Source organism: Mastigoproctus giganteus, chromosome 12 (assembly GCF_048544385.1).
Source record: "Mastigoproctus giganteus isolate SK-2022 chromosome 12, ASM4854438v1, whole genome shotgun sequence".
In the NCBI taxonomy this organism is placed as follows: Eukaryota; Metazoa; Arthropoda; class Arachnida; order Uropygi; family Thelyphonidae; genus Mastigoproctus; species Mastigoproctus giganteus.
Genome location: NC_143586.1, coordinates 159,015,050 through 159,032,350, shown reverse-complemented (window position 1 = coordinate 159,032,350; position 17,301 = coordinate 159,015,050). Strand labels below are relative to the sequence as shown.

Genomic DNA, 17,301 nt, shown 5'->3' with positions numbered 1-17,301 from the left:
ATTTGTCCGTGTTGAAAACTTTTTGTGTGCCTTATTAACAGCAAACTTACTATTCTTATTATAATAATTATTTTTTATAATAATCACATTGTTCTGTTCTAGAATGCATCAAAAATACTAATAAACCTCCCTTTTCAGTGCTTTATAGCTTCTGTTCTGTTAACTAACAATAAGATTTTTTAAATATTTGCTCCTCATCCTTTCCTGTTATTACAGTTGATGTGAAAATTTTTGGTTAAGCAAGTGTGTGTGCATGTGTGAAAAGATGAAAAGTTGGTAAAATATGAATGATTTACCAGATTTTTGCATTTAAAACCAGTGAACTGAATCAAAGGCAGGTCCACAGCAGATTATGGGTTAATTGTCTTACTAAGATTGTACAAAAAATTTGTGTTTGCATGTTCTGCTTGTGCACTGTCTGTAAATAGAACAATGTTCCTATGCTGTTCCCCCCCCCCCCCCCAAATTATAAAGACTGGATCCATCTTTGAACTGTATCTTTATTCAAGGCTGTGCATTTAGTAGTGTAGCAACTAAAATTATTGCTGATAGTCCACTGCCTGCTGGTATTCGGTTTATCGCTATTTTTAAATATATATATATATATATGTTCGTGCTTGTGTATGTATACACAAGCACAAAGCACAACTGGAAAGTAAACTCAATGCATACAACACCATTGCAAACTGGTGGGGGATGGCATGACAGCTAACACACATAACAACAATTTAGTTACTGTGAGTGCATTGTGTTACTCAGTACAAGTTAACAATGATGCACCTATTGAAAATTCCACTGAATGTGAGATTTGTTCTGATTATCAGATTTTTAAACACGAGGAATATTCAATTTGCCTACATTCTTTGGTAGTTAGTAGAGATGTTATGAATCACTGGAATGTAGCAGTGTAGTACTGTGCATTTGATGAAGGGAAACTGGTGTCTGCAATGAAAAAGGTGTGGAAAACCATCCATTATTGATGACAATCTAAGAGTCAATGAAAGAGTTCAATAGGACAAGAGGCAAACAATTTACTGTCTTCATAGTTTCCTAGATCTGTGAAGGTAATGAAATTGTGAAACACCATCTGAATGAACTACTGTTAATTGCATGCTAGATGGGTACTGAAAATGTTAGAGCTCACTGAACAAAATAAGTGGCATTACTCAGAGGCGGTTGATTCTTTGTTAAATGGAATAGCATCTAGCAGTGAGTGCCGGTTTGTCTCAGAATGGTGGAAGCATACAGGCTGACCTCGAACAAAGAATTTCAGTGAGAAAAATCATTGTCACCGTTTTCTGTGACAGAGAATATTTGTTAAGTTTAGTTTGGTTTAGGTTTTTTCTGCAAGGAATCATAAACACATAAGCATAATGATAAATGGTATATGATTAACATATTCTATGCAGACACATACTGCAAGAATTTACTGAAAGTGCATCTAGCCATTCAAAACTAAAGATGGTTTACTTTCTGAGAGCATTTGTTTATTGCACCATAATAAAGATCTCACTCTGCAGCTTGCACACAAGAACTGTTAATACAATTTCGCTTGGACATCTTTGGTAACTTGCCCATTTAGCTCAAAATTGACATCTAGTGATTACTACTTCTTTTTGTATTCAGAGAAATCATGGTCATCAAAAAAATTTGATAATGACAGAAAAGTGAAAATTTAAGAAGCAAATTGGTAGCCTTTTATGACCAGGGAATGCAAAAATTGGTCCCTAGATATGACAAGTGCTTGAATGTCCTTGGCAATTACACAGGAAAATAGTGCAATCTGTAACCTTAATAATTTTTGCATAAAATTGCGTTTCCTGATATTTGTAGTTTGGGGAAAGTCTGGGTCTTTATTTTCTGGGCATGCTTTATATATGCATATGTGTAAGCATAACATAAAAAGCTGTTGTTTCAAATTGGTATTATCATGAATAATATGAAACATAGTTACATTGATATTTCAATTAATATCCAAAATTGATCAGTAATAAAGATCCCATTTAGGCCCCACTATCTGTTTGGGTGGGGCGGGTTTGAAAACCAGCTTGAAACAGATCCTATCCTACAAACATGTAGGGATCTAAATGGAATAAGAACTGAAAGATGAAATTCTAAGTCTTCTTTAATATCCTTTCTGCTTTCATTATGGTTCCTTTTTATATATAAATATGAATATTAGATATTAAGTATTTATTATTGCAAACCTTTAATTTACAGTTGCTGAACCATGAAATTTACTTCCTTACTGTTCTTCTTCTTCCAGTCACATAGTTCCATGAGGAGCTATGTTACTTACTTCATTAATACTTCATTTTTAACATGTTAATTTGTTTTTTGTTACCAAATTGGAGTCAGATTTCTTGGGTAGCCTATATTGTAAAATAGAAATGTGTGGGATAAATAACCTTGTACTATGTAATTTGTGATACTTGTGTGGTAAGAAGCTAAATAACAATGTCTTTCAGTGAGATGCCAAAGAAATGTGGCTTAAAATTTCAGACATATAAGCAATATTTTCATGTCTTATAAAATCTGGCAAAAATAAAAAAACATGTTTGCCTTGTATACGGTTATGTAGATGTGATTTTTCACAGAAAATGTGATGTTGGCATTTGGAAAAAATTAAGCATGAGGACAGCATATGAAGAAATAGCTGTAGAAATGCCACATCTAGTTTTGCATACAAAGAAATGCAAAAATAGATGTTGCCTTTCACAATGATGTGCGTGTGTGCCAAATGTTTTGCATCTTTTGTCATAGAACATTTGTTGCTCATTGTACAAGTGCCTAGTTCAGTAATATATTTCCTGGTAGTGAAATAGCAAAAAAAAAAAAAAAAAAATCAGTTGTGGAAGAATAAAAACAACAGGCATCGTTAGTGAAATTACAAGGACAGGAAAAAAGTGGTAGTAACGGTTCTGAAAAATGGACCATTTTTGATTGATATAGATGGCAGTAATCAAAGTGATTCGAAACTATATCCCATTGTGGCAACCTTGTGTAATAGAAAAATAATTGCCAAATTTAAAGCATGCAGTGGTAAGGCTGTGCTTGAATTAAAAGCTCTGAGATCAGGAACTGGAATGTGAATAATTCCTGACTGCTCTGACCAGATTTCAGAATATATTTATTTACTATTAAAAATATTCAAATAAAATCTTAAACACAGGAACTTTTAGCATCTGTATGTTGCCTTTATCAACTGTAACAATTGCAAGGAAGTAGTGAGTATAAATACATAAAGAAAGAAAGGAAAAAAAACATTGAAGTGTTGACAGAATAAAAGTAAAGAAAAGAGAGAGGAAAAGAAGAAAAGAGTAAGTCCCAACTGTCCCAATGTTAGCATAACCTCCAGTTACAAGTTACTTAAATGAAAAGGAGGGAAAGAATGGGATAGAGAGACTGGGCATGACGATCATCCAATTTACACAGCACTCCAGAATCAAAGGTGGGGTGTATTTGCATACCATCATTTCTGTTCAAAGTATGCTGGTGTTATATATGTTGGCAGATTCCAACCAGTGGTGGATCTTGATAACTTATGCACTATCAATAATTTAACATCAATTTAGCTGGAGGTCATGTCTCCTCTGCCAGTACTGCATGGCTATTGCTGATTGGTTAAAATCAGCATTCTCAATGGATATAGCATGGCCTTTTGAAGCAGTCCCCCCACCCCAGCAAATGGATGGCTTCACTAATTGATTTTGATTTGGTAGTTGTTGGCGCATCGGCTTCTGTGGCCATATTGCACCTCCGAAGGTTTTTGCAGTACTTTGATCCAAGCCCGAGGCGGGAATCGAACCCGCGACCTTGGGGTTGCCGGGCAGGTACTTTACCCACTCGGCTAGCCCGGTCGGCTACTTCACTAATATATATATATATATATTTGTTAGTCGTTGGCGCATCTGCTTCTGTGGTCATATTGCACCTCCCAAGGTTTTTACATTTTCTACTCTGATCCAAGCCCTAGGCGGGATTCGAACCCGCAACCTTTGGGCTGCTAGGCAGGCACTTTACCCACCCGGCTAGCCCGGTTGCCGTTCACCAATATAGCTCATGTTACAGTCTATACACAGTACATTATAAACCACCACACTTCTTTGCATAACTCATATAGGGCTTTTTTTTTTAAAAGAGAGAAACTTTTTGTAGTTTCATACCAGTTAATATTTACTTGCATTAATTATTGTAATTGTAACTGCACAAAATCCTAGCAGTACTGAGATATTCTGGGTTAGACAGGAATATGACCCATGCTGGAAGCATGACTCGAATCAGACATAGAGTTGTGCTATGGGGAAAAGGCAACTTTAGGTTGTTTCTGGATTAAAAGAATCTGCAAGTAATTTAACTTTTCTTCAGGAAAGTCACATTTCTGAAAGGCCTTTTTTGGATCTTTTTATTTTTTCATATCTTTTTGTTTCTGAGTGACAAGTTGCCATGCTCCATCCGTAAGTTTGCAGATAGTACTATTGTGATATGAGCGGAATGACATGACCTGTAATTAGTATATTGGAGTGCATACATTCTTTTACCATATATTGAAGTTGCTATTCACAAGCCTACCCTCTTTACCATTACATCAAGAAAGGGCAAGGCATGGTCATTCTCAATCTCTATGGTAAATAAAATTGGAACGTGTACTGAGATATAGGCGCCTCCGTAGCCAGGTGGGAAGGAGCAGCAGGGCGTAGCACACGCTTCTTGATTAGACCGGGGTTCAAGCCCATGACCACCAAATACGGAGGATGCGGACAGGTCAGGGAATGACCACCGCATATCCCCGGAGAAATATGGCCTTAGTTGCTAATGCTCCAAATAACATAACATAACTTAAATAGGTACTGAGATATACTAAAAATGCTGTTTACCCCCACCCCCCCAGAAAGAGAGAGAGAGAGAGAGAGAGAGAGAGAGAGAGAGAGAGAGAGAGAGAGAGAGAGAGAATAGTGAATATATCATCTCGATAAATGCAACATACAGATGCCAACCTCACAAAATTTTAGATTTTGTGAGTGGCGAAGTTCTGCTAATTTTTTCCTTTCCTCTCTTCTTTACTTTTATTTTATGTTGATGCTTCCCCCCTATGTATTTATATTTACTATCTCCTTACAAATGTTACAGATAAAGGCAGCATGTTACAGGTGCCAAAAGCTTCTGTGTTTTAGATTTATTTCATTATATTTTTAATTCAGTATATTTAAAATATTTTACAGTAATATTTTTATTGTACATTTTAATCAGTAGTTATTTAGATTTAATTTATGTATTTTTAATAACAAATATATATTCTGAAATCTGGTCAAAGTAGTCAAGAATTATTCATGGAAGGCTGACCTTGTGTGCTGAAAAGAGAACTGCATATACTAAAACTGGTAAATATATTTCGAACATATACCACTGTCTGGAAAGAAATGCTACAAGGAAAGTTAGATTTGAACAGTTTCAACTGATGAATATCACTGAAGTAAAAAAAAAATTTTAAGCATGTGTTTTCATGAAGAAAGGCTTAAGTTTTGCAGATTGCAGTGTCTGGAGACTAGACACCTGTGAGGTGATCTGATTGAGGTGTATAAAGCCTTGAATGATTTGAGCATGCTCAATGCTGATGGGATTCTTCCCCTTGCTTAGAATTATCACCTGAGAGGGCATAAATTCAAATTGAAGAAAGACAGTTGTAGGATAGATGTGCAGAAGTTTGCCTTTAGCCAGCAGATAGTTGGCTAAAGGTGGAATAGACTTCCATCTGCTATTGTTGCAGAAGTTGATAGCTTAAATAAATTTAAGGCTGAACTAGACAAACATTTGGAGTGGCCGGATGGGTGAGGTGGGAAAGGTTTTTTTTTTTTTTATTTCGTTGATGCTTTTTCCCCGGCACAATACACCAAAACACATCAGTTTTTCACTTTCCTAACATGTGTTAAAAATTACATCTCTCTGATTAAACTCAATTATCTCCTTCTACCAACTAAAAAAAAAAATCTTGCACAAGCAATGTATGGAAATTGACAATTATGGGTTGCATTTTAAAAAGAGCACCCTGCATACAGTGGAATAATCACTTCCTTATCCTTACTGGAAAAATTACTGTACATTATTGACTCCATGAGTTGTAATGTCAAAACCTCTCTCATTACTCAGAGCACTTCAAATCTGACTGCACAACTATCCCTACTATCCTGAGTGTGATATGACACAGTTTGTATATTAATCTGGGATTACTGATACCCATAAACTGTACCTTTCATTTGTCGGTGTAAACTTCGATTTACATATCATAGCCAGTCATTCTAATTTTTCTGTATATTTTGCAGTAGCATATCACGATTATGCATTAACTACCTTAACAGCCTTCATATTGTCTGCAAACATTAAGCCTGATATAACTTCATTATCATCATTAATAAATGTAGAAAACAACAATGGGCCCAGCACTGAACCCTAGGGGACTCTGCTAATAACATTAGTCCAATAATAGCAGTTCTCCGTTCATAACCACCATCTGTCTTCTCATACTCAACCAACCCTTTATCCATAGAAGAAACTTGTTTTAATGCCACAATTTGTATAGCAGTTTTTCATGTTGAATAGTATCAAATGCTATTCTGAACAAAGGTTCTAAACCAATTCGTATATTTTGCCAGAATTTATTTTTGCATCCAGTTTTTTGTTACTGCATCATAGTATCCAATCAGATTGGTCAGACAAGATCACCTCTTGACAAATCATGCTATGGTTGCAGCATAAATTTGTTAAGGGAGTTACAAACCTTAGCTTTGTCAAGCTAACAGATCTGTAACAGGTCTTTGTCACGTAATTACTTATGTCACCCTGTGATTCTCCCTTTGCAAATTGGGGATACTTTTGCATGTTTCCAGTCCAGAGAGAGATCCATTGAATTCAAGGATAATCATGGCTAAAGGTTTTCTTAACTCTATTGATTTAATATAACTGGATGCATGTCATTTACTCCATGTGCCTTTTTTTACATCTAGCTTTAACAGTTTCTCTTCGAAGTTCCTCTCAGTTATCATAAATTCATCTCCCTGTTAAAATTTGATGCACTTCACATTCCATTCTAAAAAATTCCTCATTACGTGAATGTAAATGCAAAATACCTATTCAGTTTAACAGCAACTTGAACAGGATTATCAATAATAAAACCATTCATACTAGTGAACCAATATGATTCATCCCCTTCCTTCTATGTTTACATAATTAAAGAAGTCTTTATTGCTTTTATTTGCATTCTTTACCTTAGCTTGCCAAACCTGTTTGGTGAATTTATTGAATACTAATTTATATCTACTGTAGAATTCTATATCATATGGTGTCACACAGACATAAGCAGTGCAAAATTGGAATTTGGGGAGTACAATATGTACAGAAAGGATAGGAAGAGAGGAGGGATTATACTGTTAGTTAAGAAACACATAAAATCTAAGGAAGTGCAGCCAATTGATGTTGGAGGACAATGCAATGTTCAGTCTATTTGGTGTGACATAAGCACTGAGAAAGAAAAATGAGAATAGGTGTGTTGTTATAGGCCTAATGAATCTGATGAGTATAATAAACAATTGTGCAGAGAAATAGAGTGGACCAGTAAATCAGAATGTCTTATAATGGGGGATTTTAACTTTCCAGATATTGACTGGAACTTGTGAGTTGGTCACTTGAACACGAGCAAGATTTTTTTGTGGATTTATTGGATGACTGTTTTCTACAGCAACATGTTCCAGAGGGAGTGATACTCTTGATCTGATAATCAACAGTGATTATTCATGCATTAAGAATTTGCAGATAAAGGAACCACTGGGTGACAGTGATCACAATGTACTGATGTGGGAATTAAAGATGTAACTACCATCAAGGCTAATGGGAAGGACTTTTGCTTTTGTAAAGGTGACTACAGGGGTCTCGGACAGTTTTTAAATTCTGTACATTGGGATCAACTGATGATGTTACCAATTGAATTCTAATGGGAAGCCTTCAGGGACTTAACTTTGGAGGCTACTAGGCTATTCATTCCAGCTAAAAATACTGTTCAAGGTTTAGGCCTAAATGAATGTCAGATGAACTAATAAGGCTCGTGGCAGAGAAGAAAAATGTATGGGATGCATATAAAGTATCAAGTAACACAGAAACCTACGGCAGATATAAACTAATCTGTAATCAAGTCACAAAGCAGGTTAGGCAGGCAAAGGCAGATTACAAGAAACCCTTGACAAAGGATGCAAAGAAAAACAGCAAACAGTTTTTTACTTATGTAGACTCTAGAAGGAAAGGGATGAATCATATTGGACCACTTAACATACATGGATTGACTATTGATGATCATGCTCAGGTAGCTGATAAACTGAATGAGTATTTTGGATTTACATTCACACATGAGGAGTTATTCAATGTGGGAAGTGCCAGAAGTTAATCAAGCTCTAACAGGGAGCTAAGTGATTTTGTAATAACTGAGAGCACAGTGGAGGAGAAATTGTTGCAGTTAAACATAAAAAAAAAGGCACCTGGGGTAGACGAGATCTATCCAGTTATATATAAAAGAAGGCAGCAAAGAAAGTAAGCAAACCCTTAGGCATAATTATGAGAGCTTCCTTGGACTCAGGGGTGGTCCCCATGGACTAGAGGTGTGCAGATGTATCACCAATTCACAAAGGAAGTTCAAAAGGTGACACAAGTAACTATAGACCAGTTAGTTTACCTTCTGTTCCAGGGAAAATAATGCAATCACTGGTTAAAGAAGAATTGCAGGGCTATCCTGACAAGACTGCAGTAATAGTTAAGACACAGCATGGGTTTGTTAAAGGGAGATCTTGTCTCATCACTTTGATTGGATAGTATGGGTCACAAAGGAACTGAATGCCAAAAATAATTTTGATATCATATACTTGGATTTCAGGAAAACTTTTAATACTGTTGCATATGGAAGACTGCTGTAGAAATTGGAGAGGTATTGGCATTAAGGGTAAGTTGCTACAATGGATAAAGGGATGTTGAGATGACAGAGTGTGGTAATCAATGGACAAATGTTATTAGTGGAGTTCCTCATGGTTCGTTGTTGGGCCTATTGTTGTTTTGTATATTTATCAAAGTTATTGATAAAGGTATATCAGGTTTAATGTCCAAGTTTCCAGATGATACAAAGGTTGGAAGGGTTGTTAACGACAGTAAAGACAATATGCTACTCTCCAACTGGATCTAGATAAGGTGGGGAAATGGGCTGAGAAGTGGCAACTGAAGTTTAACATTAACAAATGCAAAGTACTGCATACGGATAGCAATAACTGAAGAGAAATGTACCAACTGTATGGTACTACACTCAAGGGAAGTGGAAAGTGAAAAAGACCTCTGTGTAATTGTGCATTCAAATATGAAGTGCACTGAGCAGTGTAGACGGGCGGCCAGGGCAGTTCATGGCATCTTGTCAATGATATATAGGAATTTTGCTAGCAGGGACATGGAGGTGATTATCCCATTATACAAGGCAATGGTCATGTCACACCTAGAGTACTGTGTACAGGTCTGGAGAGCTCATTTTAGGAAGGATGTAGAGTTGCTAGAATGAATACAAAAAAGCGCAACAAGATTGGTGAGGGGAACAAAGGGTTGTTCTTGCCAAGAAAGACTTAAGTTCTGAAAATTGCAGCGACTGGGGAGTAGACACTTACAAGGTCATCGCAAAAGCATATAAGGCCCTGAATGGGTTGAGCAAGGTGAATACTGATGGGATTCTTTCTCAGATTAAGAACCTGAGGGGGGGGTGCACAGATTCAAATTGAAGAAAGACAGTTGTAGAATAGATCTGCGAAAATTTGCCTTTAGCCATCAGGTAGTTATTGATGGAACAGACTTCCATCTTTTGTTGTGGAAGTTGATAGTGTAAATAAATTTAAGGCTGAAGTTGGACAGGCATTTGGAATGAATGGAGGAGTAAAATGGGAGTGTCTTTTTTTTTTTTTTTTTTGGCTGATGCGGCAGAAACTTGCTTTCTTGCATCACATGCCTCTACTAACAGTAATGCTAATGATAATTTATAAGCATACCAATCATTTTTCTTCTCTGCTATAACTCTCATCAGTTCATCTGACATCCATTTAGGCCTAAAGATTGAACGGTGTCTCTTAGTTGGTATAAAAATTGTAGTAGCTTCTGCAATTACATTGCTGAATGCTTCCCATTTGGAATTTTCTGTTGGTGACTCTTAAGTTGGTACTCCTGTCTGAGACCTGGAGTCACCTCCCCAAAAGCAAAAGCCCTTTCCCTTGCAAAGGGTGATATTGTTGTACATGTTGGCACTAACGATATTAAGAGTAAAAGACCGGCAGAATTACTTAACAAGTACAGGTCAATGTTGAAAAAAAGCCGTGAGTTAGGTTGAATTTGAAAGTGTCTGCAATTCTGCCCAGACACTATAGAGAGGGAGTATATGATGAGAGCCTTGTTGATCAGTTTGGCCCTTCAGAGATTGTGCACGGCTCAAGGGGATAGAATTTTTCTCAGCCTGGTCTGTGCTTGTTAACAGGAGTGACTGCTTCTACATGGATGGGATACACTTAAATAGAAAGGGTACAAGAATATTTGCTGATGCTATCAAGGCAGAGTTAAGTGGGTCAGAAAACTGCTACCTTGAGGATACACAGACTAATAGATTAACAGTAGCCGCTGCCAGAAGTGAAAGTGATTGTTGCACTGCTTCTATTGAAATGCAATTGAGCAGCAGCCTGGAAAGCAAGGCAATGGGATTTTCCAGGACTGCTGGGAGTCATAGGGGGACAAGTAAATACATGGGCTGTGTTACGGTAACTAAGAGTAGAAACAGGTGCAGGTATACTTGAATGTACACCAATGCTAGGAGTATAGTTAATAAATTTTCTGAGCTTGAAGTGCTAGTCAAGACATCTAAGGCAGATATTGTTGGGATATCAGAGATGTGGTGTCACACAGGTACAAGCAGTGCAGAATCCGAATTTGGGGAGTACAATGTGTACAGAAAGGATAGACAGCACAGAAAGGGAGGACGGGTTATGCTGTTAGTTAAAAAACACATAAAATCTATGGAAGTGCATCCAATTGATGTTGGTGGACAATGCAATATTGAGTCTGTTTGGTGTGAAATAAGCACTGGGAAAGGAAAAATGAGAGAGTAGGTGTGTGTTAGGTCTAATGAATCTGATGAGTATAATGAGTAGTTGTGCAGAGAAATAGAGTGGGCCAGTAAATCAGAGTGTCTTATAATGGGATATTTTAATTTCCCAGTGATTGACTGGAATTTGTGGATTGGTCACTCACACACTAGCAAGGCTTTTGTGGATTTATTGGATGATTGTTTCCTACAGCAGCATGTTCGGGAGGCAATTAGAGGGAGTAATACTCTTGATCTGATTATCTGTAGTGATTCTTCATGCATTAAGAATTTGCAGATAAAGGAATCACTAGGTGGCAGTGTTCGCAGTGTGCTGAAGTGGGATTTACTCAAAGAGGTGACTACGATGATCTGAGAAAGTATTTAAATCCAATATGGTGGGAACAACTGATGATGTTACCAACAGCAAATTCAAAATGAGAAGCGTTCAAAGATCATGGTAGATACTAAGCTTTTCATACCAACTAAGAAATAGTGTTCAAGATTAAGGCCTAAATGGATGTCAGATGAACTAATTAGACATGTGGCAGAGAAGAAATTACATGTGATACATAAAAATTAACAGGTAACACAGAAACCTATGATTGATAAAAGCTGATCTGTAACCAAGTCACAAAGGAGGTCAGGCAGATTACGTGAAATCTTCGGCAAAGAATGCAAAGAAAAACAGCAAAGAGTTCTTTACTTATGTAAACTGTAGAAGGAAGGTGATGAATCAGATTGGTCCACTTGATATCGATGGTTCAACTGTTCATGACCTGCTCAGATAGCTAACAAACTACATGAATATTTTTCATCTACATTCACACATGAGGAGTTATTCAGGGAGAGGAATGCCAGAGGTGTATTAAACTCTGACAGTAAGCTGGATAATCTTGTAATAACTGGGAGTAAAGTGGAGGAGAAATTGTTCAAGATAAACTTAAGAAAGGCACCTGGGGTGGATGGAATCTATCGTTATATTAAAGGAAGTAAGCAAACCCTTAGCCATAATTATGAGAGCTTCCTTGGACTCGGGGGATGTACCCATGGACTGGATTTGTGTAAATGTGACCCTAATTCCCAATCAGTGGTAATTACAGAGTTAAACTAAGAAGGCTTAGTTTAACTTCTGTTCCAGGTAAATTAATGCAGGAACTAGTGAAAGAAGCATTTGCAGGATCATCCAGACAAGACTTCAGTTATAGCTTGGACACAGTATGGGTTTGTTAAGAGGAAGTCTTGTTTGACCAATTTGATTGGATACTATGATGTAGTCACAAAGGAACTGGATGCAAAGAATAATTTTGATATCATATATTTGGATCTTAGAAAGGCTTTTGATACTGTTGCACATGGAAGACTGCTGCACAAATTGGAGCAGTGTGGCATTGGAGGCAAATTGCTGCTATGGATGAATGGATAGTTGAGTGGAAGAAAACAGAGAGTGTTAATCAATGGACACTGCTCTTCCTGGACTAATGTTATTAGTAGAGTCCCCCAGAATTCAGTGTTGAGTCCACTGTTGTTTTCTGTATTCATTAATGATATTAATGATGGAATATCAGGCTTAATGCCCAAGTTTGCAGATGATATGAAGGTCAGCAGGGTTGTTAAGGGCACTACTGATGCTATGCTGCTGCAACAGGATCTGGAAAGGCTGAGCAGATGGGCTGAGAGGTGGCAACTGAAGTTTCACATTGACAAATGTAAAATACTGCATATGGGAAGCAGTAACCCCAGAGTAACCTCTCAACTGTGTGGTACTACATTGACAGTGGTAGAAACTGAAAAGGACCTGGGGGTAATTGTGCAGGCAGATATGAAGTTTTCTGAGCACTGCAGATGGTCTGCAAGAGTAGCTCATGGTGTCTTGTCAATGATATACAGGAATTTTTCTAGCAGGGATAAGGAGGTGACTATCCCCTTGTAGAAGACAGTGGTCAAGCCACACCTTGAGTACTTTATACAGGTCTGGAGGCCTCATTTTAAGAAGGTTGTAGAGCTGTTGGAACAAGTACAGAAAACGGCAACAAGATTAGTGAATGGAACAAAGGAAGGCTTAAAATTTGTAAACTACAGTGTCTGGAGACTAGGCACCTGTGAGGTGATCTGATTGAGGTGTATAAAGCCGTGAATGGGTTGGTCATGCTCAATGCTGATGGCATTCTTCCTCTTGCTCAGAATAATCACCTGAGACGGCATAAATTCAAATTGAGGAAAGATAGTTATACGATAGATGTGCGGAAGTTTGCATTTAACCAGCGGGTGGTTGATTACTGGAACAAACTTCCATCTGTCTTAGTAGAAGTTGATAGCTTAAACAGATTCAAGGCAGAACTAGACAAAATTTTTGAGGGGAGTGGATGGGTGAAATGAGAAATATGTGTGTGGTGTTTTTTTTTTTTTTTTTGGCTGATGCTATATAAACTTGCTTTCTTGAATCATGTGCCCTTGCTAATTCTAATGCTAGTGCTAAAATATAATTAGTGAATTTCCCCAGGTTCGGTGTTTGGCCATTGTTGTTTTGTATATTTATCAATGATATTGATGAAGGTATATCAGGTTTAATGTCCAAGTTTGCAGATGATACAAGGGTTGGCAGGGTTGTTAACAACAGTAAAGACAGTATGCTACTCCAACTGGATCTAGATAAGTTGGGGAAATGGGCTGAGAAGTGGCAACTGAAGTTGAACATTGACAAATGCAAAGTACTGCATATGGGTAGCAATAACCGAAGAGAAACGTACCAACTCTGTGGTACTACACTCAGGGAAGTGGAAAGTGAAAAAGTTCTGAGGTAATTGTGCAGTTAAATATGAAGTGCACTGACAGTGTAGACGGGCTGCCAAGGCAAGTCATGGAGTTTTGTCATGATATATAGGAATTCTGCTAGCAGAGACAGGGAGGTGCTTATTCTCTTATACAAGGCAGTGGTTAGGTCACATCTGGAGTAATGTGTACAGGTCTGGAGGCCTCATTTTAGGAAGGATGTAGAGTTGCTAGAACGAGTACAAAGAAGGTCAACAAGATTGTTGATGGGAACAAAGGGGTGCTCGTACCAAGAAAGGCTTAAATTCTGTAAAAAGCAGCGCCTGGAGAGTAGGCACTTGCGAGATGATCTGATTGAGGTATATAAGGCCTTGAATGGGTTGAGCAAACTGAAAGCTGATGGGATTCTTCCTCTTGCTCAGATTAAGAACCTAAGGGGAACACAGATTCAAATTGAGGAAAGACAGTTGTAGAATAGATGTGTGGAGATTTGCCTTTAGCCAGTGGGTAGTTATTGGTGGAACAGCCTTCCATCTTTTGTTGTGGAAGTTGAAAGCCTAAATAAATTGAAGGCTGAGCTGGACAGGCATTTGGAATGAATGGAGGAGTGAAATGGGAGGGGTTTTTTTTTTTTTTTTTTTTTGGCTGATGCTGTATAAGCTTGCTTTCTTGCATCGCATGCCTCTTCTAATTAATGCTAATGATAATTTATAAGCATGCCAATCATTTTTCTTTTCTGCTATAGGTCTTGTAAGTTCATCTGACTTCCATTTAAGTCTAAAAGTTGAACAATACCTCTTAGTTGTTATAAAAAGTGTAGTGGCAATTACATTTAAATTACACTTTTTATTGTAATTGCAGAATGGGAAGCATTGTGCAGTTACATTGCTGATTGCTTCCCATTTGGAATTTAGTATTGGTGACTCCGTAAGTTGGTCCCACTGTCTGAGACCACTGGAGTCGCCTTCACAAAGGAAAACGCCCTTTTCCTTGCATTTGGCAGTAGTTACATCCTTAAGTAAATTCCACATCAAATACTATGATCATTGGCACATAGTAGTTCTTTTATCTGCAAATTTTTAATACATGAAGGGTCTCTGCTGATAATCAGATCAAGGGTAATTTCTCTCATTGCCTCTCTAATGCTAGTATACAAAACAACCATTAGACAAATCCCAAAAGTCTATCTACTGTGTGAGGGACCAACCTGTGACCTTAACCACAAGGTCGTTAGTATCTAATAAGTTAAAGTCCCTTATATACAAAACGGAGTGACACCATGTCTCCAATATCCTCACAATGTCTGCATTTCATTACTTACCAGTGCTTTATATTCATTAAATCTATTTACTATTCTCCTAGTGTACATGCAAGTATCCATGCCCATGCATTCTCTTGTTCCAATAGAAGTAATGCAAGAATCAATTAAACCTGTGGCCGCTGTTAATCTGTTAGTCTGCATATCCCTACTCCCAAGCTAGATGTTTTCCTACCCATCTAACACTTCTCTGACAGCATCACAGAATATCCTTAGCCTCACCCCCCCATCTCTGTTTAAGTGTATCATTTTTGAAGTTGATTACAAAAGGATACTAAACAAGAAAGATGATTCTGACTTAGTCATAGGCATTTCTTCTCTCATTGTTATGAAAGTCTCAAACAAAGGAAAGGATTCTGTTCTTTGTTTTCAGTGAGGAAGTATTTTATTGCTGTATGTGACTACATGGTACATAAATTCTCAATTAAAAATGATGCTCTTATAAATGTTGAGGCAACACAAATTTCATCAGTTGACAGTCATCATTTGCAATTTGAAATGTTTTTTGGACAAGTTTCCAATATTTCTTAGTGGGGACAAATAAAAAAAATAGATGAAGCAATTGTTTTGAAGCATCAGTTCTGTCAGTTTCTATGCGAGAACTAACCAGGCACTGTTATTAAAGAAGGAAGAAGTGAAGTACAGTGATTCATGATTAGTGAGCTGAAAAGTACACAAGAAAGTTTGAAATATTATTTTCCAGGTCATGCTTGGCATTTTGTCAATTCTTCATAATAGTATTGAGTATGAGAGAATATTCAGCCAAGTCAGAAAAACAAAAACTCAGTTCAGATCTCTTTCTGGTGAAGCTTTGGAAATGCTCCTAAGAGCCCAGCCTAGAAATCAAGGCTATTGTTATAAATAAAACTTCAGCCCAACATTTCTGAAGAGTGCGAAGTTTGCAACAGTATCTTTTTTGAAGCAATCAAAATCAGTTGGTATTTAGTACTTTAGTATTAGTAGTAGAAAATTAATCAAAAAGGAAATCTTATGGAGAATCAGCAAAAAAAAAAAAAAAAAAAAATCCCACTTCACCTCTCCAACCACCTGAATAATTTGAATTAATTCAAAATACTCACTTCCATAATGCCAAATTGAAATTTATTCCAACAATCAACTACCTGCTGGCTAAAAGCAAATTTGTGGCCTACAGCTCTCCTTCCTCAGTTAAATATATGTTCTTTTTAATTTATGTAGGTGACCATGAGGAATGGGTGAAGAGAATGATGCCATTAGTATTTAGCTTACTCATTTGATTCCAAGTCTTAAATATCTCAATCAGATTAACTTGCACGTGCCTGGTTTCCACATGCTACAATTTGTAGTACTGAAGCCTTTCTTGAGAAGGTTTTTGTTCTCTATGTTTTTTTCCTCCTCCTCCTCCCCACTAATTTCATTACCCTTCTCTTCACCCAACAGATCCACATCCTTCCTAGATTGAGGATTCCAGACTTGTATAGAGTAATCAAGATGTGGCCTAACCATTGGCTTGTAAAAGGGGTGATCATTTAATTCATGGACTGGGGCAAGATCTTATCTTAATTGTCATTAAATTCTTCCATTCAATGACAGTTAAGTAATAAAAGTTGAAGCCATTTTCCGAAAGACTGCAAATTGCTTCCATTGTGGCTCTGCAAGCACACACGTTGTCAGACACGAAATGCTTGCCTTTCAGAGCTTTCTTCAGATGTGGAAAAAGGAAGAAATCACGAGGCTAAGTCCAGGAAATAAGGAGGATGGAAAAGAACCTCGGCACCTATGGCAGTCACTAGCTGCACAGTATTACCAGTATGGGACCGGCATTGTCTTGATGGAGAAACCATTTCACATTGGAAAGTTCTTGGTGTTTCTCACAAATGTTGCAGTGAACTTTCACTGAGAACCTCAGAGTGTGCTTCCTTATTCATACTTGTTCCACCAGGCACAAAACGTTTAACAAGAATGCCTTTTATGTCAAAAAACACAAGAACCATTTATTTTTCAGCCGAATGAGGAGTCGAAATTTAGCATTAGCATCATCAGCCAAAAAAAAAAAAAAAAACCCTCCCATTTCACTCGTCTCTTCACTCCAAAT

General features: G+C 37.3%; 1 protein-coding gene across 6 annotated transcripts in view; it reads left to right on the top strand.

The window, feature by feature from the left end:
- LOC150077541 (single-stranded DNA-binding protein 3-like) overlaps nt 1–17,301 on the top strand; it is a 729,210-nt gene that overhangs the window by 584,973 nt on the left and 126,936 nt on the right. The gene's annotated exons all lie outside the window — the stretch shown is intronic.